This window comes from Solanum lycopersicum, chromosome 5 (genome assembly GCF_036512215.1).
Source record: "Solanum lycopersicum chromosome 5, SLM_r2.1".
NCBI lineage: Eukaryota > Viridiplantae > Streptophyta > Magnoliopsida > Solanales > Solanaceae > Solanum > Solanum lycopersicum.
In genome coordinates, this window is record NC_090804.1 from 44,010,326 (window position 1) to 44,037,304 (window position 26,979).

Below are 26,979 nucleotides of genomic sequence, written 5' to 3' on the forward strand. Positions count from 1 at the left end.
TTTGGAATTGGAACATGTTGTTCCACTACCTTTTGTAGTGTTTTGGAAATCTTTGGTGGATTTGTGACTCTTGTTCCTCCATACCTTTATCTTCTTAATGCTTATGAGTGTCTTCATATTCTATCATGATTCCTATTTCCACCTTTCCACTACGAGCTACCAAAGCCAACTCTTTATTGTCATCTATCATCATTACCTTTTGTCTCAATCGAGATGATAATAACCAAATTGTCCTTCATGTATCTTGATGGCATCGACATGAGAGTTCACTTTACTTTTCAATGATGAGAAGTCATTTTTCATCCCCTTTAAAAAATCATCTGATCTTTCAACTTTATGAAGTATGTGTTACAATAATTAATTTACTTGACGACTACTTGAACATCCTTTTGATTTTTAACTCTCACTCGAGTGAGTATGGTTCTCGATCATCTTCCCTTCTCCAGTCATCATTTTTCTCAACCTAATTTTGATATTATCTCTTTTGTTATTCTCCTTTATGATAACTCCAACCTTGATTTCTCCTTGTTGTAGATAGCGTGGGTGGAAACCGTCCTCACATCACTTGGAGTTCCAACCTAGATTTTACTGCGGCATTGAGTAACCCAAAGAAGAACCCTCCTCAACTCTAAACACTATATGTATCCTCTTCATATGCTTTTATAGAAATTCCATTTGAGTCAACATGTTCTTGTTGTTGTCATCACCCTCTCTCTCCTTGTCAAGTTCCTCTTAAGTTCATCTATAAAACTTTGGAGAGACATGATCGCCCTGCGTGTACCAAACTTGTTTTATTCTTGTCATGTCATCAAGAAGAAATGAAGCTACCTAAAATGATTGTGACATTATTCCTTCTCTACTAATTGACCAACCACTCCTATATCAACCGAATCGAGACTTTGGTAATAGTATTGGAGTAAGAAATCATTATGTATCCCATTAGTTGGGCATTTGAGTAACAACTTCTCAAACCCCAACCACATTTCATGATGGTTGCCCCCTTCTGTCTCTCAAAACCTTGTATTAAATGCTATCATCAGCTCCTCCCATCATGTGATGGTGTTTTTTGGTAACTGATTAATGGCTTACTAGCTTCTCCCATTAAGGATAGTGGAAATAACTGTGGCCGAATTGACTCTTCTGACACTTTTTTGAAAGAAAACGGGTTGCAAGCCTCTATAGAATTTCCTAAATGCTCATGTGTACCTTTATATTCTATCCCTCCAGATAGTCCATTTGGAGTAAATGAAGAGTTGTGCTAGTGACTTCAAACATCACATTCTCATCAGCTCGTGAGATGAAAATTACCCCCATTTTATCCGCTTGGGTTGGGTTGTAAACACTATTCATATCATCGATACAATCATGATGACTTGCTTGATTTTCATTCATTTCTGTGTCACTCATTTTTTCTCCAATCTGGTTTGTACACACTTACAAAAAGCATCCTAATCTAGATCTCTACAGCTAACCATTTCATAAGTGTCAAATATTTTATCAAAGAACTCTAAGTATTGCTACTCCTTAGCAGCGATATCGTTTTTATTAACATATCGGGACACTTCATTGAATACTAAGTTAAAACGGTAGTTACTTAGTAATATAACCCATCTCACTCAGTTGGGGTCTAATCCCATTGGGATTATTTTTTCCTCCAAATTCAATGATAAAAATATGAAAACAATATCTTCAGTTTAGCATAAATTAAACCTTTTCAGTTTTAGTTTCAAATACGAAATTTTGGTTGTTAATCCAATTTCACACTTCAACGCGAAACGATCAAATAGTGAAGTGAAACTTGGTGAATTGACTAACCAATTGTCAAATTTTACTAGGTGACTATTTATGCTCACATCATACGTAGGTCAGCCATATGGAAAGTAACTTTCTCTCGAACAATTACCTTTTCTATATTGAATTCTCTCAAACTTCAACACTAATTGGAAGATGTCAAGCCTGTTATCCTCATCAAATCCACTCTCTCCAGTTGGATACAAAGGATACATTTCATGCTTAACTCTCACGAGCTGAAATCATGAAAAACCACTACTAAGGATGCTTAATCTATTACTTTGGCACTGCACCTCTCTCTTGAGCTAGTGCACAACAATGAAATGACACACTAATCCCACAAGATGACCTCGAAACACAACACTAACTAAGACCCACTTAAAAATAACCCTAATATTCACAAATCAACGGCACCAACTTATCAAAACTCCACAATCGTCTTCTTGGTAAAAAAAACCAATGGTGGGGTTTTAGCCACTCATAGAAAATACAAGAAAAACAACATTGGTATGTTTTCCAATGATGGGTGATCTAAATTAAAAAGTTTGAAATCACTAAAATCTTATCTATTACAAAATATAAATCAAAAAGAAAATATTTCACAATATTCTTGAATACTTAATTGGTAATGCTTTTTTGCTCGCCAATTTCTATCTCCCCTCCTTTCTGAATGCATTCCTCTGTCTAGGCAAATCTTACATAAAAAACATGAAGTGTCACTATTTAACTCCACTCAGTGAAGTAAGTCAGGAGTAGCCAACAAAAAAATCAGTGAATCACCGATAGTTCTTCATCTCGCCTACCACTTTTTGTCTTCTTGGGCATGCTACTCTTACTTTATGCGGTGAAGGTCAAGATCGACGAGTAACACTGTGAATATCTCTTTTTCCTTTAATATCTCTCATCCACACTTGCTTGAATCTTCTTCAGCACTTTTTGAAACAAAGTTGTCCTTCTCTTAATAGATTGGTGATGTCATGAACGGGAGCACCCCTCAAAAGTAATATGTCGTACTTGATATCTCGGAGGTCTTGTACAATTTCATAGAAATCATTCATCATATTTTCATAGGAAATTAGCAGAAAATCAAAACTTTTCATTACACAACGTATGCTAGAAACATCACTTCTTATATATAAAATATAATGATACAGCTAGACTCTAAGTCTCTTTTTCCATCTTTGACTCAACATCATTAGAGTAGAATAGGGACACGACCCTTATCATTATATAACAATAACTAAGCTATACATAACTGTCATAGATATGACATAGGAAATCCTTGAATCATAATGATCCATTTCTTGAGCTTGGGAAATAGATATGAAGCCCTTCACTTTAGACCCATCATTTAACCATCCATTACCTAGACTTTGTCTAAAAAGGTGAAGAAGAATGTTGTTCATACAAGGATTCACAAAGCATGACAACCATGCAAAAATATGCATTTAAAGAGGACATTTTTCATTGAAATCATGCAACATGCCATTTTAAGGAATCTTTATAAACATTGGCAAGATTAAACAATATTATTCGCATACTTCATATAGCCATAGACATTATTCATAACATCACACCATGTAACATATATTGCATTCTCATATATACATGTAAAATAGTTACAATATCACATAAAACCACATAACTCATTTAAGGCATATTTAGGATTCTATATCATTCTTTCTTTTACCTCAAGTCTTTTACCCAAATCCTCTAGTAACACTTGCTACAATGCATGAATATTTTCCAATTCCACTACCCACACACAAGCATCTTCTTAAGGTCACCAAGGTGAAGATTCACGTAACCTTCATTACATAATAGACATATACCTATACATAGATGCATAATATATTATGATAATACAAGCTTCACATATAACTCAACATAAGGCATGAACCTCATATAAGACTAAATTCCAAGACAACATGCACGACAAGACTTCCAACATAATCATAGTAACACAATAGTCAACATATACATACTTGGACTTCATTTTATAATTAACTCATAAGACTTTACTCATAATCCAAATATAAGAATACTAGTTCAATTTACATGTGAAGTCCCATAACCACCCACATACTTAGTGAACTCACAAGGGGACCACAAGCATACCATTTACTACATACATCAACAGGACAACCATAGTCAACTACATAAGCAAGTAGGGCCTTCATCATAAGACAAACAAGACCAACATCATGCATATTAAAGGCACAGCCATTATCATATAGTCAATAAGATCAACATTATTCATCTGAAGTAAGACCTCATCATCTAGACACAATAGGACGCATACTATGCATATTATCATACATGTAAGTCAATACCATAATGTCATTAATAAAAGACATATACATATACATATAAATATTGAACACCTTCCTAGAACTCCCTTCAAGAGTTACCTGTGTAATACATAGGTAAAGTCCCATACCCTCACCTACACTAAGCGACTTCCTTTAGGTTATCCTAGTTAGGGTTCATTACATTACTTGCATTGTCCATTTTACATTAGGGAAACTATAGCCTTAACCAACAGTCAGCCAATGTGAGCTAAACATGTCTGTGTCACGGAACCCCACACCGAAAGGAGGTGCTTTACTTTCCAAGGTAGATCATTAACATTGTTTTAGCGTATTAGGTGGATCCATTTACTATGTCCTATGGAGGATGCATAGTTAAGGAACTAGGAGATGTATACTGAAAAAATTTATGCCATTTGGCATTATAATTTCCATCTCATGGGTTCATTTGGTGAACAAGCCTTTCTAATTAGGAATGAGCACCTCTCATTTTTCAAGTTCACTTCTTGCTAAGCTAAGTTCCCTTTATTGAAAAGCCCTTACTAAAATTATTCATAAAAATAGGCTTTAGGAGTATTAACCCCTAGCTCATAGGTCATAGATGAGAATTGTGCTTTCATCAACCTAAATCATGTTACAAAACCTTTCACACGGACATATAATATTCAAGCATAGTCTAGTTAATAGTAAAATTGAGAGCACCTTTCAAAGGACACTATTTTACTATAATATCATACATATTTCATTATGCATTAATTTATGTGTGTTTATATGTTCACATGTGAGGAAACCTTTCACATATCACATTTAGACACTACACATATGCATACTTCATCATATCATATTATTTCATGTTCATATCTTAATTCATGCATTCATATTCATGTATATAGAGTAATCACCATAGGAACTATTCTATCAAAGTAGACATGTGCAATGTATAGTCAGTCTCATACCCTTACCTATACAAGTTCACCTATCAAATAATCCTAGTTAAGATACATTCATACTTTCATAAACATAGACCTTACATGCATATTAGTAGACATTAATGCATATGAGAATTCCTTTAAGTAGACACCATGAACTTATACTACTTATAGACATGCATGAGGATTGTGTGTATATTTGGACAACATGATCACATAATTGAACTTAACATATTAGCGAGGCAACCACCCTCCAAGAATCACAATACACATTCATGCATAAGACACACACCACATCATAGCATAGGAGACAAGATATCTTCAACATTGGATTTATGACTCCTAACATTGGCTAAGATCACATAAAACAGTAGTTAATCATCAATTTATCATAATCATTCTTTTCAAATTGTTTTGACAAGGAACTCATGGCTAGATTGAAAGATATAGAGTTTGATCATGATATCTCATTAAAAATATTTGGAAGGAACTCCTTAGATGAAGTAATAACTAATGATGAATAATCATCATACCTCATTATATGAATAATCCACGAAAGTGTGATAAAGGATCCATGGAAATTCAATCTTCAAGTTGTTCTTGCGCTCCATCTCCAATGGCGGTTTCTAGAGAGAGCTTGTTTTGAGAGGGAAGGTGAAATTTGAATAATGAAGTCTAATTGGGGTTTTGATATTTTTATCAAACTTAATATACAAAAATATAGATAAAATAACTTACTAAGGTCTATTTAGGACATGGGGTGATTTTTCCATTCACCCCTTTAATGATTAGTCATCAGGCAACAGTTGTAGGCTTCCCATCGACGTGCTTGGTAACGGATCATTAATGGAACGTTTGTTACGCATTGAATATCTGTTGGTTGTGAAAGATATTCCTTCTTGAAGGGATGAGCCCACACTTCTAAGTAATGTGAAACTCCTCCAGTTGACAGGGCATCGATGGAGGCAAGATTCGTTGATTCTAGCTTGTCGTTTGGACACTGCCAAGGCAATGTGTATGCAACATTTGGGTCCTCCTCAAGAACGCCTTTGGTGGTCCTTGGGCATTCTTGCCAAGACGTTTCGAACCTAGTTACAATCATAAAAATTTTAAGGACCTTCCTATCAATTTGAGCATCAAATAACATGTAAAACATACAAAGGCACACTACAACACACTAGCACGTCTAAGATATAATTTTCGAACGTCTCGAACGGTCTTGGACGTTTGACCTTCAAATAACTACAAATATAAAGTATAAACACTGTAAAACACATAGCTAGAATATTATTATCTCTTTTAGGCGCATGTTAGGCTCTAGACACCTTACTTCTTTTTGAGAGACCTTACAATGTCCCCCACTTGGGAACATTCACCAATTAATGACACTTGGAACATTTCAAAATGCTAGCAAGGACTCAATGAACCATAGAGAAAATCACAACATTCAACAAATCATCAAATAATAGTTAAAGCACAAAACTTACAAGGAACACCAACTTCAAACCCTTATTCACTCAATCAACACAAGCAACCAAAAACATCTATTCAGTTACTCCTTACTGCATCAAGCACATAGGCACTTGTCATGTTCATAGGAGGAACATCCTTCTACTAATTGTAACATGGTCTTTACATATTATTTAATTAAGAGCTTAACGTGTATAATCATTTAATTCACACATAGGAATATTAAACATTACTTAGGAAGCAAACAACTATCTTATACTCAATGCACATAGACCATGAGCAATATGAATCAATAATATCCTTATCATTTAGAAATAATAACATTTAGGTCACCTATAAAATCACCATGTTTTTGTATCTTAAGGAGAAATTTCCATCTCCTTAACATACTCACATGTTATGATGAGTTCATACACAAGCAATTCACAAAAGTCAAGTCATTTTAAAGAGAACTTCTCCACTTTTAACCAAAGCATGCTCATTCATTCTTCCTAATGAAGTCAACATGACAAATAATCACACCACACAAATAATAACAATAGGAAGTCATTACACAATGTTTCAAGTCCTAACATGATAATAGTTTTCATAAACATTCACCAATTAAGGAAATTCTTGCAACGTATAGGTACTCATCAAGAACAATAACTAGACATACTATCACTTCTCAACAGTGAACCTACATTAACACTTCCCAAACTATAAAATTCACACCTTTTTAACAGACTCATAATTTTTTTATTTACAAAAGATGCAATTTCTCATTGAGGTCTTAAAACACCACATATTATTAGCAACATCAAGCATGCTCCTTACCTCCTCTTATGAAGTCTAATGCACATTTAGCATATCAAGATGCACAACAACATGAGAAAATATGAGTTTAATCAAAAATACATTTTCGTGTAACATAAATCCTTTTAAAACATGCACAACACAATGTCATTTAAATTATGCATAATAAATGGAGAACATGCAACTCATACTTATATGCAAAACTCCATCATGGACAAGCTCTAGGAACTTTTTATTTTCAAACTTGAGTAAGAATAAAAGTACAAGGTAGAGATATCAACAACTTTACTACTCGCATAATCATCCCCCTACTTAGGGTGAAACCATTTTAGAGACACTTATCTCAACCTTGAAGAGGTAGCACCCATGAATCATCATTCCTCAAAGTCTAACATGTAAAAGAAACTCATGAACATCAAGCTAGGTCATGCTACCCAACCACATAAGGACTTAACTACACCATATATACCAAAGGTCATGAAAACATTAGGGGAATAAATAGAGGAAACTTGGCAATAAAGGTCTCTTTCTTTCTTTCAACACTAGGCAAGGTAACTTCTAGGTCATTCCAACCAATATCATCATTTTTGGAGAAAACATCAAACCAACCACACCTTCGTACAACCTAATCACTTCCTCAAATGGTCATACTTAAGGTCAATCTTAATGGGCAACTAACCACTTCTAGGTAGGTCAACATAAATATTGTCTTTCTCTTTAAGGTATAAGGGATACATACTACCCTCTAAGACAACCTCAGGCCAAAACATAGTTCCAACCTATGGAACAAAACCCTTTCTTCCCTTTTTCCTACTCTTAGAATAGGTTCATAAGGAAAACTAACCAACTAGTCATAAGGGTTCTACCATTAACTAGCACACTCCATAATCACCTTACAAGGTAAAGATACTACCTTCACTTCTAGGATCAAGCCTATACCAAAGACTCCAATCAACACAAGGCAATTCTAAAAAATCACACACACAAAAGGGCAACATTTGAACCGTTACACCTATCTAAAGGCAACATGCATCTTTAGCTATTTATCACATTCCATAAAAGCATTTCAAGCCTAAACCGTAGAATTACATTATCATCATATCAAATCATATAGCAATCTATCATTCCAAAGGAAAATCATTCAACTAAAACAACTTTTAAAAAGTTATAAACATATCAACACATAAATCTTCACATAATATGTCATATCTCATAAATCACATATATAGCCATAAATGGCATCACATCAACATATATTCAAAATTCACATTCACACATACTATTCAAGCCATAAACCAAAGTAAGAATCAAACACACTTTTGTCCCTCAAGCATTGAGATACCATCTCATCCTAGCAATCACATCTAAAAGACCACCAAATAAGAAAACATATGAGAGGAAGATCATTTAGTGTTAAGTTTATAGCTTGACACAAGATTAATGAAAAAAGTGAAACTCTATCGTCCGATAGCCTTATTCATAGATGTGTCGCTACTCACCATTGATGATCAAGACTCTACTAGAAGTGGCAATATAAGAGTTTTGGACACTAAAAAAACTTTTATAACCTCATGCTCTGATACCCCGTTTTTCACGATCGGTGAACACCCCTTAGAAGTAACATGGTGTACTTGACCTCTGGAGGTTTTGTACAAGCCCATAGACATCATTCATCACATTGTCATACGAAATTAGAGCAAAATTAAAACTTTTCATAGCACATCATATGCTAGAAACATCACTTCATATATATAAAATATCATATACATAGCTAGACTCTAAGTGTTTTTAGTCATCTTAGACTCAACTTCATTAGAGTATAATAGGGACACGCCATTAACAATATATAACAATAACTAAGTTATTACATAACTTTGAACATAATCATGACATAGGAAATCCTTCAATCATAAGGATCCCTTTCTATAGCTTGGGAAACATATATCAAGCCCTTCACTTTAGAGACATCCTTTAATCATCCATTACCTACACTTTGTTTAAAAAGGTGAATAAGAATGGTGTTAGTACAAGAATGCACTTAGTATGGAATCCATACAAAAACATGCATTTAAAGAGGACATTTTTCTTAGAACTCATTCAGCATGCCTTTTTAAAGAATATTTATAAATATTGGCAAAATTACACAATATCATTCGTATACTTCATATAGGCAAATATATTATTCATAACATCACACCAAGTCACCTATATTGCATTTTCATATAAAGATGTACAATAGTTACGTCAACACATAAAACCACATGACTCATTTACGGTATATTTAGCATTCTATAACATTATTCGTCCTTTACTGTAAGTCCAGTATACCTAAGTAATCCTCTAATAACACTTGGTGCAATGCATGGATAGTTTCCTATTCCACTACCCACGCTCAAGCATCACCTTAAGGTCACCAAAATGAACATTCACATAACCTTCATTAAATCAAAGACATATACCTATACATGGAGGCATAACATATTACGACAATAAAAGCTTCACATATAACTCAACATAATGCATGCACCTCGTATAAGACTCATTCCAAGACAACATGTAAGACAAGACTTCAAAAATAATCATAGTAAGGAAATAGTCAACATATAGATACTTAGACTTCATTCCATAAAGACATCATAATCCCAATCTAGGACTACTAGTGCAATGTACATGTGAAGTCCTATAACCTCCCACATACTTAGTCAACTCACAAGGAGACCACAAGCATACCATTTACTGTATAATTCAACATGACAACCATAGTCAACTACATACACAAGTAGAACCTTCATCATATGGCAAGTAAGACAAACATCATGCATATTCATGGAAAGACATTTATCGTGTAGTCAATAAGATCAACATTATGCATCTAAAGTAAGACCTCATCACATAGACACAATAAGACTCATACTATTCATATTATCATACACTTAAGTCAATACCATAATGTCATCCATAAAGAACATTTACATATTTATATACATACAGAACACCTTCCTTGAACTCCCTTCAAGACCTACTTGTGCAATGAAGTCTTATATCCTCACCTACATTAAGCACATTCTCTTAGGTTATCCTAGTTTGGGTTCATTACATTACTTCCATTTTCTATTTTGACATTAGGAAGACTATAGTATGAACCGAAATTAAGACCATGTGAGCTAAACATGGAATCCGTTGTGATGGAACCCCACACCAAAAAGAGGTTCTCTAATTTCCAAGGTAGAACACTAAAATCATTCTAGCATATTATGTGGATCCAATTGCTACGTCCTATGGGGGAAACATGGTTAAGAAACTAGGAGAAGTATATTGAAACCCTTTTATGCCATATGACATTATAGTTTCAACCTCATGACTACATTTAGGGAACAAGCCTTCCTCATTAGGTGTCACGACGGGGGAGCACCTCATATAAGTAACATGGCGTACTTGACCTCTCGAGGGTGTTATACAAGCCCATAGTTATCATTCATCCCATTGTCATAGGCAAATTTAGCGGAAAAATTAAAAAATTCATAGCACATCATATGCTAAAACATCACTTCGATTATCTATATAAATATCGTAATACATAGTTAAAGACTCTAGGTCGCTTTGCCATCTTGGACTCAATATCATTAGAGTACATTAAGGAGATGAACCTTATAACATAATTCATTGACTAAGCGATTACAAAACTTTACATATAACATGACATAAGAAATTCTTGAACTTAAGGTTCCCTTTCATTGAGCTTGGTAATCACATATCAAGATCATTACCCTAGAGACATCCTTTAAGCATCCATAATCTACACTTTGTGTAAAAAGGTAAAGAAGAATGGTTTTAGTACAAGAATGCACTAAGTATGGCAACCATGAAAAAACATGCATTTGAAAAGGGGCATTTCACTTTGAAACCATGCATTATGCCTTTTTGTGAAAACCTCATAAAAATTTGATACCATAAGAATTATACAGTTCACATACTTAATTTATGAATATACAATAGTCAAAACATCACATAAAACCATACATTACATTTAAGGCACATTTAGGATCACTTTACAATAACCTTACTTTCATTTACACTAAGCTCATCTCCTTCACCGTGAACCTATTTTCCTTTACAATATGTTTTTTTCTTTGTAACTTCATAATTTCCCAAGTAACCAATCTAGTGATACTTGGTGCAATGTATAAATAATGTCCCATTAAGGCCACAAAGCAATCAGGCATACAACTTTCATTAATCTATCACATACATTTATAGAACCATTTAATATAACAAGAAATATACATCATATTTGACCCAACATACTTTATGGACCACATAGAGGACCTCATCAAAAAACCAAATATCCCTACTCATAATCTCATTCTAAGCCTACAAGTTCATTGTACATGTGAAGTCCCATAACCTCATACATACTAAGTAAACCTACAAAGAGACTACAAGCCTACCATTCACTCTATACATCAATAAGACAATTATATAAAATATCATGCATAACAAGAAAGACCTTCATTATATGGTTAATAAGACCCACATTATGCATAAAAGGTAAGATCTCATCATATAGACTCATTAAGACTCATACCATCCATTTAATCACAACAAGTAGAGGACACTACCATGTCATTCATAAGAAACATAAACATGACCATATACATTAGAACACCTTCCTAGAACTCCCTTCAAGATCTACTTGTGCAATGCATTGGTAAAGACTCATACCCTCACCTACACTAAGAAACTTCCCTTAGGTTATCCTAGTTAGGGTCCACTTCTTTACTTCCATAGCCCGTTTTACTTTAAAGAATCTATAGCCTTAACTTAATCTAAGACCATGGGTAATAACATGGAATTCGGAGTTATAGAACCTTAGACCAAGGGAAGTTGCTCTCCCTTGCCAAAGTAGAACATTATCAACATGCTAGAATATTAGGTGATATCACTTGCTAGATCCTATGGTGCAAGAATAGTTTATGGAACTTGGAGGCATATGTATAAATATCACTCTGTGCCCTTTGGGACACTAGGCTAACCACCTCGTGAGGCCTATGGTGAACCTACCTTTCCATATTGGGAAGGGATACCCCTCATCTTCAAGAACACTCGGTGCTAAGCTAAGTTCCCTTTTTGAAAAGACATTATTAACATTACTTTATAAAATAGGATTTAGGAGATTAATTCCCCATATGCTTATCTCTAGGTCATAGATGAGAGTTCATAACCCTAAATCCTGTGCCAATACCTTTCATATGGACATAACATTTTCAAGCACCATCTAGTTTAGTATACCCTTGAGAACACCTTTCAAGTTCCCTTTTATTGACTAGATCTTCATACATGTATAATATACATGTTTTCATTTGTGTGTGCACCTATATGTGAGAAAACTATTTACATGACATCCTTAGACCAAACAATCTCATACTTCATTTCATTCATGCATACGTGTATAGGTGTAACTATGTGAGTAACCCTTTCATATAAACACATTTAGACACTATGCATATTAATAACATGCTCATACATTCATACTCATATACATAGATAAAAACCTAGGAACTATCATATCAAGTCACACATGTGCAATGCATAAACGAGGTCCCATACCCATGTTCATACTAGTACATCTATCAAGTCATCCTAGTTAAGGTATACATAACATCTTTCATGGAGATATACTCTACTTGCATAGTCACAAGTGCATATGAGAATACCATTTCTTAGACACCATGAAAATATACTACTTGTAAGCATGCATGAGGTGTGAGTGTGTGTACATTGGTCAACATGATCACATAATGGCTTCAACATCACATTTAAACACCCAACCTCTTAAGACCACAATTCACATCCATACATGCACCACACATCACAATTTAGCATAGGAGACAAGACAACTTCCACATTTGCATTCAAGACTCCTAACCTTAGCATGACACAAGTAAGTTCACCACTTTTCTTTCTACTGTGAACTTATGAATTTTATCCATAACCAACTTTGCATCAATTTTTCCGCTTCTTTCTAGGGGCGGTGGTATAAAGATAAAGGAACCAAGAAATATATGTCGCATTTTACACCCTTGACCCTCATTTGAAGAATGTCGTTTTGTTTATGCGGACTAAAAAAATTTATAATGTAGGGGCCTTGTATCTCATCTATACACTCGTCCATTACTTGACGATATAGAAAAGTTTTTTGAATGAGATTTAAGTTGTCTGAACTCCAAAGCAGCAATATTTACAACATTCTCACTTTTGTACTCTTTCTTAACATTGATGTTATGATATAACGTGTAGTTGAATGGATAGAAATCCTCTTGTTTCTCCATTAATTGGTCATCATACATGACAATTGGTAATTGGGCTTCAGACGCCTCAATCTTTTTGCTCAAGTGGGCCTCTAAGTCATGAATATCTGACTCAACTTAATCTATTTCTTGTGTGAGCTCAACTCTTCCTTCAATTAATTGGGTTGTCATGTATATTAGAACATCACAAATACTCTTGAAACTTTAGAAGTATAACTTGTTCTTGTAGCCAAGATTGGATCACTATCTCAGCTTCTTCATAATTTGCTTCTTGTTGGGACTCAATCTCTTCCTCTAATTTAGCTAGGACCTGTAATTTCTAATTGGATATCATCAAGCTTCTCCAGTAATTTCATGAATTTTTTCTCTATTGCATGCATTCAAATTTTTGTCCCATGATTTTTTAATTAACTTTGTATCAGATGTTTATACATTCCATAAATGTATTCACATTGCGGATCTCTAGTTTTACTTTCTCCACTTCATGGCCTCTGCCAACATCATAAATGACAGAAGAATCATAATAGAGTTTTCAGGAAAGGGTATAATATTTAGGACAGTCATTCCAATAAATATATTGACGACCACATATATGACATATAGGACACTTAATATCCAAGTTGCGTCCATTACAATAATTACAAGGATATTTTTAAGAGCACTCATCGTCCAACCCTGATATATCACAATCATCCATATTAATAAGAGTATCAACGTATACAATAATAATAATAATTTTTTTTAGAAAAAAAATAACTAAAAAATAAACAAACAAACAAATTATTAAAAAAAGTATAACTTAGATGAATAGCAATTTTCTATGTCCCTGGCAGCGGCAACCAAAACTTGTTGTTCTCTAATGTATATGCAAGTGTATGTAGTAGAGCAAGCAATATAGTCATTTTTACTAAATTATATTGGTCTAATTTTATTTAAGAGTGACAAAATGAAAGAATGTAGGAATAAAATAACAAAATTATTTATAGTGATTTGGAAAATTCCAGGGTTGCAATATGTATTGGATTTAATGTATCTTATTCCAAGCAAAGAAATGATTTTGGTTATCAAGTTATTGATTTACAGGGTTAATTGTATAAGTCCAGTCTCTCGAAGTCTAGTCGTCCACTCCAGTGAGTTGTCTAACTACATCATTAAGCGAGGATAGCAGGCCTAACTATTGAGCATTTATATTTCATCCTGTTTCGTAACAAAGAAAGTTGTTCATCCGGGCGTCACTCCTAAACACACATCAACATAATGGATAATCGAGGTTTCTATATTCTCTGGTCTATCTACCCTCTCTTCTCTCGACTTTAAGAATTGACAGTATATTTATCTCTAAATGACCAGTCAAGAAATACTGAAAAAAGAATATAAAAAAAAACTTAAACGAAACCAACAATTAATTTAAAATCCTTTAATATTCAACAATCAATCTATAGCTATAGCCAAAAAAAAATAAGGGCTTTAGGTACTAATGTCTAAGAAAAGAAGAAGAAAAGAACCCTAAAAAAGTATTGACAACTTTATTTTTTGATACCCTCTAATTTATCTCCTCCGATAATTATTTTTATAGACTATTTATACAGATAGAAACCTACATAAAATAACTAAATACAAATCTAATTAGCATATCAAAACCAATAGAAATTAGTTTTCTGCAGTGTACTGTGCAACCGCCTCAACTTGCACTGGCCACTTGCCTTCATAAATTGCCACTTGGCACAGTTGATTTTCGCTTGATTTGCAATTTGCAATCTTATCTACCTTCTATTATATATTATTATATTAAAATTTAATTCATTATGTTGAGTGTTTGAATTCCTTCAACCTTTCATATTTAATTCGTTTCAGCTCCAAATTTCTTTAACTTTACAAAAATTTACTCCTACAAATAAAATACAGTATTTAACAAAATTCATAAAATTTATGGTAAAATGGGACAGATAAATAATAAATGTGAGACAAATAATGATAAAAATATGTATTTTGGCCTCACATCGTTACACTCTTAGTCTACTAAGAGTAATATCATTCGACGATAATTTTTCCCAAGTGGGAGATAATATAACACCCCTGAGTTGAAAGAACTAAAAATAGAAATGAATCATTTTTGGAAATAATCAAATTTCAAAAGTTTAACAAGTATGCTAAGTATGAGTATCGGGTCAAATTCAAACAATTATAACTCACAACACAGGACGAATTAGGTGGGCTTCAAGATATCAAATCAAAGGCCATTGAATTATATTTCCAACGCCACCGAGTTTGCTAATTTTGAGTTTGTATGTCATTTGAAGTAGGGTTGTCTCGATAAGAAAAGTACCCATATTTAAGAGGGGTTGTTTGGTCTTTCCACTACCTAATTAAGTTAATTCCTTTTTATTTATTATTTTGGGGTCTTAGACAAATCGGTTCAGTTTATGCACTCGAATTTCACACTAGGATTTTAAGAAAAATAACTCGAGGAGAAAGGAGGAGAAAAGGTTAAGAATCGTCAAGTTCTTGTGATTTTGGTTGGTGGAGTTCCCAAATATTCGGTCCTAAGAGGTATGTGAGACTCTCATAGCATTGAATTCCTTCATCCATACATCAATCATATTTGTTAAGCTAAATTCATTCTAGAAAGTTGAAGGTTAATGTTCTTGATTTGTGTTTCTTGAAATTGACTTTTGTTCTTGAGATTGGGTTGAGATTGATGAGTTCTCGAGGAAATCATATCGATCTTAGGAGTTGTTTTAAATAGATTCTTGTATACATGTATTGAGTATTTGAATCTAAAAAGTAATTGAAAAAAAGAATCAACTTAAATTAAATTAAGGTCAGAAAAAGAGTTAAGGAGATATGTGGACGAGCTAAAGTCCACTAACTTATCGATGCTATTTGGTAAGGTGGAGATTCCTGAGGTCCTCCAAATAGGGAATTTTACTATCCACCTTGGTCCGGTTATGAGTGTATATTTTACTAATCATTACCTTTACCTCAAATTAGACATCACATCAATGTATAAATTAGTTTTCACCCTTGCACCAATTGACATTAGACTATTAGATAGCATCCACTAGATATGTGTTGTTAATTCTTTTCCCTACCTCCTTGATCCGACAAGTAGCAACGAGGCGAGTTCTAAGGTTGGCCACCGTTTAAAGACTTCTAAACGAAAGGTAAACAATACATACATTAAAAATATTCAAGAATCACTTTTCACATAAACTTACTTTAATAATTCATCATGGTTTCCACAACCCTAATTATGAAATTTAGATACTCATTATCTTAAAAACACAATTAAAATTTCTTAAAATATACATGCTTGTATTAATAAAAAAAAAATTAAAATAACAACTACATTATCTTTTACTATTTATCAATATTAGTTATTTTTATAGTTTTGTGCTTACTATTTTTTATGCTTAACTAATATTAAATAAATGGATAATCTCTTCGTGAACCCAGAAGATGAATCATCGAGATAGAACGAAGAATAGAGTGAGTTAGATCTCTACTTTAGTAAAATAAAGATGGATTTGTGACTAGGATATAAATATAGCTAGAACGTCTTACTTGATTGCAAAATACAAAGATAGTTATATAAGTTTTTGTTAGGTTATCACATTCCCGCTCAATGATATAGTTCTGCTATCTGAAATACATTCTAATGAATCGCTTCTGTATATGTTGTATTGGAACTTTGACTTGTTTGTCTTTAGATCTGATTAGATTAGTAATAGAGTTTTATACATGTTTGACCTCAAAGTGCGGATGTTAAACTATGCATAATTTCTCCATTTGCGTACTTAGTAAATCCTAAAATGTAACTGAATATTTTCTTCACTTGTTTAAGACGATCACGGGTTGGGATGTTGCTTATTGATGTACACCTAACTGTTAGTTGTATTGTGTGTAAATTCACCAAAAGAAGTTATTTTTAATGCTTATGTCTAGGTTGTTGGTAGAAATAGGAAAATCAATTGAAGTTACGCTACATGAGAAAAGAAAATTCAATGTAGCTTAAAGTATAGTGTATGCTTAAAGTATAGTGTATGCTTTCCATATTGTTGGACCCAGCCTCTCTTGAAATCCTAATATGCCCCCAAATTATGATTGACCGTGTGATTCCACATATACTTTTCTCCCATCAATCTGTACTAGTTTTGACCAACGTTAGTAAAAGTCATCACGTTGTTATTCATAGAGATGAATCAATGTAAAGTGACTGGTTATTCCTTCATGGGAGAAACCATGCATTTCAGAATATTGTGTGCTTCAATATGATCTCAACGAGAAGTGGTCGATTCTTTGAGTGTAAGTGCTGAGGGGTTGGATTAATATTGACATTATTTGTATATTCGATGTTGAATCACATAATTTCTAATTCTTCAACGTCTATTATTATTTGTTACTTCATTTCTTTATATCTTGCTATTTTGCTTTCATATTCATGCAACCCTGCTTTGAAAACTTCTGTCTTGAGTCAAGGGTATATAAAAGAACAACCTCTCTACCCCTTGAAGGTAGGGGTTAGATCAATGTATAGTTGTATAGTAGTTTGATGCTGACGTTTTTTTTAAACTAGTAACATACATGAATTGTCTTGATTGGCATTTGATTATTGTAGTATTGAATTCATATTCTTTTAATATAATTCAATTTTTAGTGAATTATGTGTTCACTTGTTAGACAGTGCACTCTATTTCTCAATTTTTGCTTCAAGCCCCATAATATATATATATATATATTACGAACACTTGTTGGAGTAATGGAATAGTCTCCTACTTGTTTGAGCGAAACACAAAGGGAAAAAAATCCCTGCTGAAAAATAAACTAATCTCCTGTGTCCCCCTCTCACGTGGGTATTTTGGGGTAAGCTCTTTTTATTCACTTCTGGTATCATCTATGTTCTGAATGTTGAAAACTATGATAGGTTCGTGAAAGCAATAGGGCTTGGCAAGATTTTTATGTTCAACTGCTGTTGCAACCATGCCATCAGGGGGCCTCTTTAGCTGGTTAACTGGTGGCGGGTCAGATTCATTACCCCCTCTGGGTTTCCCCCTCAAGGATGTTCAGCTCCCTCCATCATTACCTGATTATGTTGAACCTGGAAAGACCAAGATAACAACTCTCACAAATGGTCTCAAAATAGTATCAGAAACATCTGCAGTAAGACCCATTTTAACATTCTTTTCTGGAAGAAGTATCAGGTTAATTATTTCAGTGAATCTTAATAGGTTCCAATTTATGGAGTTCAGAGCCCTCCTGCCTCTATTGGTTTATATGTCAATTCTTGCTCAATTTACAAAACACCAGCTTCTTATGGAGCCACACACCTCCTGGAACGGATGGCCTTCAAAAGCACATTAAACCGAAGCCACTTACATATTGTACGGGAAATTGAAGCAATGTTGTCTCACGAGACCATTTGATATACACGTACGATGCTTTGATAACATATGTTCCTCAAATGGTGGAGCTGCTTATTGACTCTGTTAGAAATCCAGCATTTTTAAATTTGGAAGTTAGCGAACAGGTTCCTTCTTATATGTTTCCTATTTGGTTGTCCTTGAAATACAATAAAACTATTTCTTTGTGTTGGATCGGGGGTGATAATATCCTAGATATGTATCTTGAGAAGGTTAAATTGGAGATTGATGGGTACACCAAAAATTCACAACACTTGCTTCTGGAGGCAGTTCACTCTGCCGGTTATTCAAGTCCATACGGGAATTCTCTAGCAGCCACAGTGAACAGGTTGTACAACACTGTATTGGAAGAGTTTGTAGTAAAAAGTTGACACAACACGATTGAATTATTGATTAAGATTTCCCTTCTGGACTTGCTTAAGAATGTCAAGTAATTTAGAATAGCAATGGAGAAGAAAAAACATTTTTAGACTGTTGTTTGATGATGAAAAAGATAGCAAGTAGTTGTTACTTCCAATCAAAATAGCTTTACAGTTAATCCGCTGACACTCTTATGCCCAAAAGTATTTGACGACAACTTTTTCTACTACGAGATGCACAAAAGATAATGTCAACTTTTACCTCCTCTCACTATACTTTTGGAAGTCAATGACATATGATTTGAAGTTTTACTCTCCCAAGTCTCGACAAAAAACAATAATAGGAGATGAGTAGGGTCTAAGCTTGAAGTATTAATTATTACTTCCCTACTAGAGCATTATTAAGAGGTTTTTGCATGATTTCAAAGTACTGTACATATATATATGCAGTTAATTAGATGCCTCATGCCTAGGTGGAGAACTGGGAATCTACCCATCATCTATCTAGGGATGCCACTGGGAGCAAAATCACAATCAACTGAAATATGGAATAGTGTAATTGAAAGGTGTGAAAAGAAATAGGCAAGATGGAACACAAAGTATCTATCCAGGGGAGGCTGAGTAACTCTCATCAACTCAGTCCTTGATTCACTCCCAACCTACATGATGTCTATTTTCTCATACCAGACGGGGTTGTTAATAGGTTAGACAAGGTGAGGAGGAAGTTTCTCTAGCAAGGAAACAATGAAAGGAAGGGTTATAATCTGGTCAAATGGGAAGTAGTGATAACCCGAAAAAGACAAGGGGAATTGGGAATCAAGAACTTGAAATTCCAAAGCAAGGCACTTAGAATGAAGTGGCTATGGAAGTATAGCAATGAGAACCAAACCCTATGGACATATGTTATTAATTCTTTGTATGAAGAGGAAGACCACTGGATGACAAAATAAATAACAACACCCTATGGAGTTAGTTTATGGAGGTCTATCATAACATTATGGAGTGAATTCAAAACCAAAATTAAGATAAAAGTTGCAAACGGGGCTAAATCTGACTTTTGGAAAGATGAATGGCATGAGTCAGGAAGACTGGAAAATTTGTTCCCAGATATTCATGCATTAGTATCTCACCAACAAAAGACTATTTTAGAATTTTGGACACCCCATGGATGGAGATTCAACATAAGAAAGGCATATAAATAACTGGGAGATCTAAAGAGTTGCAGATTTAATAAATACCATCAAACAATTCAATGGACTGGAAGTAGGTCAAGATACCTTAGGTGGAAAGATAATAAGAAGGGTCAGTTGAAAGTAAGTAACACTTATAGGTGGATGAATCAAACACCTCAATGCATAAACAACTGTCTATAGAAAGGCATCTAGAAAACCAAAATTTCACACAAAGTGTCCTGCTTTATCTGGTTGCTAGCCAAGGAAGCAACACTCACCCAAGACAATCTGATGAGGAGAGGGTTACCACTTTGTCGTAGGTGTTTTTTTGGTGGGGAAAAGGCTGAGACAATTGATCATCTATTTCTTCATTGCAAAGTCACTGGACAGCTTTGGAGGATTTTCTTTAATCTCAAAGGCATCCATGGGCTATGCGTGGAGAGATAAACGAAGCAATCCAGAGGTGGGAGGAAGCTGGTGTGCAAGAAAAAAATTGAGATAGATGGAGAATTGTCCCTGGTTGTATCTGGTGGCCAATTTGGAAGGAAAGGAATGCTAGATGTTTTGATATCATAGAGAATAGTATTCAAAAAAAATAAGCTAATCTGTCTTTACTTACTATGTTTTTGGTGTAATCAAATATACTCAAATGACACTGTCTCCATAATTAATGTTCTAGATTCAATTTAGGTAGGAGTTAGCAGGATTTTGAAGTAAAATTTGTATATATGGTTTTCAGTACAACCTATGTAATGTTTGTGAGAGATACATGGAGTTACCTGTTAAAAATAAATAAAATTAGATGCCTCATGGGCCAAAAACTAGTCTTACATGCATTATCTTGTTCCGGCGTTGGTGGTAGCAGGCACCCATGGAATTAGTCGAGGTGCACAAAAGTGGTCCCAAATACCACAGTTGTGTTTAAAAAAAGTTAAACATGTTTATTTGTTATCAAATGCGTAAAAGTTAATACATGTTCGGACTTCGGAGATTGTTGAGTTTTGTTTCTTGCATCTTCTAATTTGAGACAAGAAAGTATGTGTTAAAAGAAAAGGAATTGACCTTATCAAACCTCCATTAATGGAGGTCACAAGAACTTGGTGAGAAACAACCTTGAATAGAGGAAAAAATTTGAAGAGATTATTTAGGGAAGAAGAAAGTATCTTATTCCAAGTAATGACATTTGTATATATACATGTATATGAATCAAGTAGAATCTTCTAGACTGTTTTGACTAACTCAACTAAATCTGTACACAATTGTTTAATTAAGTTGACTATTCTAAAAAACCCAAACAGTGTTAACTAATTATCTGAATAAGCTACAGTATTAACTAACTATATGAATAAGCTATCTAATATTTCAATACCCCCTCTCAAGTTGGAGGTGGAGATGTCACAGCCAACTTGCCCAAAAGATGCATATGTTTGATACCAGTGAGGGCTTTTGTCAAAATGTCTGCTAGTTGATCCACTGTGGAAATGTGATGCAGAGATATGAGCCTATCTTGTAACTTGTGTCGAACGAAATGGCAATCTACTTCGATATACTTTGTACGTTCATGGAACACAGGATTTCAAGTCATATGGACAGCAGCTTGACTATCACAAAATACTGGTGTGGGATCAGAACATGGAATGGTTAGTTTATGTAGGAGCCTTCTAATCCACACTAATTCACCAACGACCTTTCTGATGGATCTGTATTCTGCTTCTGCAGAGGACAACGAGACAGTTTCTTGTTTCTTCGACTTCCAGCTAATAGGACAGTCTCCAAGTAACACAAGATATCCACTGACTGATCTCCTTGAATCCGGGCATGATGCCCAATCTGAATCACAGTACACTTTGAGATCATAGTTAGGAGTATTTGATAGAAAAAGTCCCAAGGTAGGATCACTCTTTAAGTACCTGAGGACATGTATAGCAGCCTTAAGATGAGGCACTCGTGGAGCCTGCATAAACTTACTTAAATGTTGTACACTATAGGCAATATCCAGCCTTGTGTTGCTAAGAAAATTCAGCTTCCCAACTAGCTTCTTGTAATAAGAAGGGTCAGGCAGTAATTCCCCCTCTGAGGCATGTAGCTTGACGGAGCTATCAAGTGGAGAAGACACATGAGAGTACCCAAGACAGTCAAACACAAGTAAATCCATAGTGAATTTCCTCTGAGATATAATAAGACCAGCATCTTGGTAAATAACTTCCAAACCAAGAAAATAGTGCAGTCTTTCCAAGTACTTGATCTTGAACTGAAGATGAAGAAAAGATTTAAGGTCTTGAATTTCTTGACAATTAGTACCAGTGAGAATGACATCATCCACATATACAGCCACAAATACAGTGGAGGATGGGGTTACTTTGTAGAATTAAAAGAGAATAGTCACTGGTTGAGTAAATGAAGCCCTTTGTACAAAATGCTTCAGTAAGCTTATCATACCATTGTCTGCTAGCTTGTTTCAAGCCATATAGAGACTTCTTGAGCTTACAAACTAGGCCAGCAGAATCAACTTCCAATCCTTGAGGAATTTCCTTGAAAATTTCTTCATGCAAGTCACCAGGTAGGAAAGCATAATTGATAGATACCCCATCCCTTCTTGATAGCAACACTAAGCAAAGTCCTTACTGTGGTCATTTTGACCACAGGTGAAAAAGTCTCTGTGTAGTCAATGCCTGCTTGTTGTGTATAACCTTTCACCACCAGCCTAGCTTTGAATCTTTCAACACTTCCATCGGCCCTGTGTTTCACCTTTTATACCCATTTGTAGCCTATGGGCTTTTTACCTGCAGATAGAGGAACTAAACTCCAAGTGTTATTAATATGGAGAGCCTCAAACTCTTGAGTCATGGCTGCTTGCCAAGCAGGGTTCATGGCAGCCTCATCATAAGAGTTGGGTTCACTATCATGTGATAAGTTTCTTATAATTTTCTAATTTCACAACTAAGAGTAGTAAAAGGGATGTGGTGTTTGTTAGTAAAGAATGCATTTAAGGAATTGCCAACAGATTGGTTGGGGACTTAATCCTTTGAGAAAGGCATTTGACAAAAATATTCTTAGAGGTAAGATGGTCGGATATAAATCCTAGTGGATATTCTAGGTTCAGGTATAACACGTTGAACTACAGGTTGATGAGGATGTGATGAGACCTAAATGGAAGGGTTGTGCGAAAAAAGTGTAGTTATAGGTGGTGGTGCTGGTACATGGGAGTCATGGACTTGTCCTGTTGGTTCAGAAGTGTCTGCACTAGAGAAAGGTGTATGCAGCTCTTGAGTTTCATTATGACCATTGTCCCAGTGAGAAGGTAAAATATTAGTTGATACACAAGTAGATGGAAAAGAAGATACAGCAAAAGGAAAAATATGTTCAAGAAAACTGACATCTCTAGACAAATATATAGTTTTGGCAGCTAGATTGAGAACTTTGTATCCTTTTGTGTGAGAAGGATATCCCACAAACACATGAGGAGTTGCCCTGGCTTAAAACTTATCTTTGTGAGGTTTGGTGATTGTGGGGTAACACAGACAACCAAAAGTTGTGAGGTGAGAATATGTAGGTTGTTTTTGGTACAAGATTTCATAGGGGCATTTGTTCTTCAAGATGGCAGAGAGTATTCTATTGATTAAGTAGGTGGCTGTGAGAATGCATTCTCCCCAGTATCTAAGAGGTATTTTAGACTTAAACATGAGAGATCTAGCAACTTCAAGTAAATACTTGTGTTTTCGTTCTACTACTCCATTTTGTTGGGGTGTGTACGGGCATGTTTTTTATGAGTAATACCTTTAGATTCATAAAAAAGATATGCTTCTTTACTAGTAAACTCCATCCCATTGTCGGACCTAATAGATTTTATGGTTACATGAAACTGAGTTTCTATTAATTTGACAAAAGATTTTTGATGACTTGCAAAGTATTGCTCTTGCGGCTCAGAAGGTGACCCCAAGTTTATCCACTATGATCATCAACAATAGTCAAAAAATTACTTATAGTGATCATGTGTAGGCATATGGTAGGGTCCCCATAAATCCAAATGCAAAAGGTCAAAATGTTTGGATGAAAAGGTAGTGCTGATAGGAAAGGGTAATCTTGCTTGTTTGTCCATAGGGCAGATAGTGCAAGTGAAGGGTTGTTTAGGGGCAAACTTTATTGGAATGCTAGATATATTTCTCATTTTCACAAATGGTACATGTCCCAATCTATTATGCCACATATGCTCAATGCAAGTATTAGGAAAAGAGGAACAAATAGAAGGCAAAGTACAAGACTCAGTAGTTTTACTAACAGAATGATTAAAGACAGACATAGAACAACCAGAGTTTCTATAGTTTGACACAAAACAATCAATACTAGAATCATGAGACTGAATAGATCTTTAAAATGAACTACTGGTAGTAAGAGATTGAACATTATTTGGACTTGAGCTGGTGAACTGACATCTTGAGCATAGGTATTATAAACCATTCCTTGATTTACCAAGCTCCAAAGGCATCTTCATTGAATGGCCCTGTAACATGCATGTATGAGCAGAAAAATTAGCAATGTAATTAAGTTTTATTGTTAGAGAATGAATGGAAATCAGGTTATATTTGAAACTAGGGACAAGGAGTATTTTATTTAAGGTCAGTTTTGGACTCAAGACAGCATCACCTATTTCTGTGACTTTCACTTTGTAACCATTATGTAAAGTAACTAAAAAAGGTTAGGGTAAAGCTCTTGTGTTCGTCAGTAATTTGCTATCTGAGAACATGTGATTCGAAGCACCATAGTCTAGGATCCAATATTCAGCAAAAGATTTGAAACATTTGCATGATAGATTACTCATTAACTCTTTATGAAAAGAACAAGCCAATATACTTGCGAAGTTTGCAGCACCTACATCATTATGAGAGGCCTCAACAGCAGTTCCTACTTCAAATTATTTAGGAGTTGCACAAGCTGGTTATACTGTTCCATTGTGAAGTGTTGACCTTGATTCTGATGGTTTTCTTCAAGCTCAGATCCAGTCCCAGTCCCATGAACATGTGTTGTTGTTCCTGCATTTCTTTCCTTGGTGAATTTGAAATCTGCTGGAAATCCATGCAATCGATAACATTTCTCCTTAATATCTCTGCCTTTTGCAATAGTCACAAAAAACTGAGAAGATTTACTCGTCTGTGATTTATTTGTTCTGTAAGATTGGTTTCCACTCGCACCAACATTTTGGTATTGATTTTTGTTCTAAACTGATTTCTTCCTGCATTTTGATCTCCAACATTCAAAGAACTAAATTCACTGATGGATTTGTTTGGTGCCCTAACCTCACGTTGTTTTTTTTCCCGAATATGAATGGAAAATCCTTGTGCTATAGTTGGTAAGGGATTCATCATCAGAATACTCCCTCTAACCACAGTGTAAACCTCGTTCCGTCCCATAAGAAATCGAATTAACTGTTTGTCTTGTTCTGCCTTGTGTAAATTAGTCTTTGCTCCACACATACACGCACAATTACATACAACACTGGCATCTAAAGCATTAAGCTCTTCCCATGGTTTCTTCAGCTTTGTGTTGTATCCAGTAATGTCGAGAACACCTTGAGTTAGATCATTGATTTCTCTTTGGATCTGATAGTGTTTTGCTCCATTTGGTTGATCATACATGTCTTCCAACTCCTGCCATAATTCCTTGGTATTGTTGACGTATTGAAGACTGTCTGCAATGTCTGTGGAAAGTGAATTCAGAATCCACGAAACAACCATATCGTCACATCTTTCCCACAAGTTGGATGTCGGATCTGTTGAAGGTGGCTTCACACATTTTCGAGTGATGAAGCCCATTTTGTTCTTGACTTAAATACCTCAAAGGATGCTTCTTCACCATGACATGTATCCAGTGCCGTCGAAAACAGATGACACCAGTGTAGATTCAGCACTTTCTGCTGGATGAATGTAGAGTGGATTGACTCCGATGTGAAGTGGGTTAGATCAATCAGTTTGACTGTTTTCTGCCATAGAAATCTGCAGAGAAAAATTCTAGAGGAAAGAATTAGATAAGAATCGAATGAATTTTGAGGGAAAAAATAAGAAATTGAAAGCTATGTGAAGTAAGATTGAGCGATGAGCACACCTTGCTCTGATACCATGTTAAAAGAAAAGGAATTGAGCTTATCAAACCTCCATTAATGGAGGTCACAAGAACTTGGTGAGAACCAGCCTTGAACAGAGGAACAAAATTGAAGAGATTATTTAGGGAAGAAGAAAGTATCTTATTCCAAGTAATGACATCTGTATATATACATGTATATGAATCAAGTAGAAGCTTCTAGATTGTTTTAACTAACTCAACTGAATTGTTTAATTAAGTTGACTATTCTAACAAACTCAAACAGTGTTAACTAATTATCTGAATAAGCTACAGTATTAACTAACTATATGAATAAGCTATCTACTATTT

The 26,979-nt window shown here is 34.7% G+C and overlaps 1 pseudogene; it reads left to right on the plus strand.

Annotated features, from left to right (window-relative positions):
- The window catches only part of LOC104647534 (mitochondrial-processing peptidase subunit alpha-like), a 96,078-nt pseudogene that overhangs the window by 18,597 nt on the left and 50,502 nt on the right, over window positions 1-26,979 (plus strand).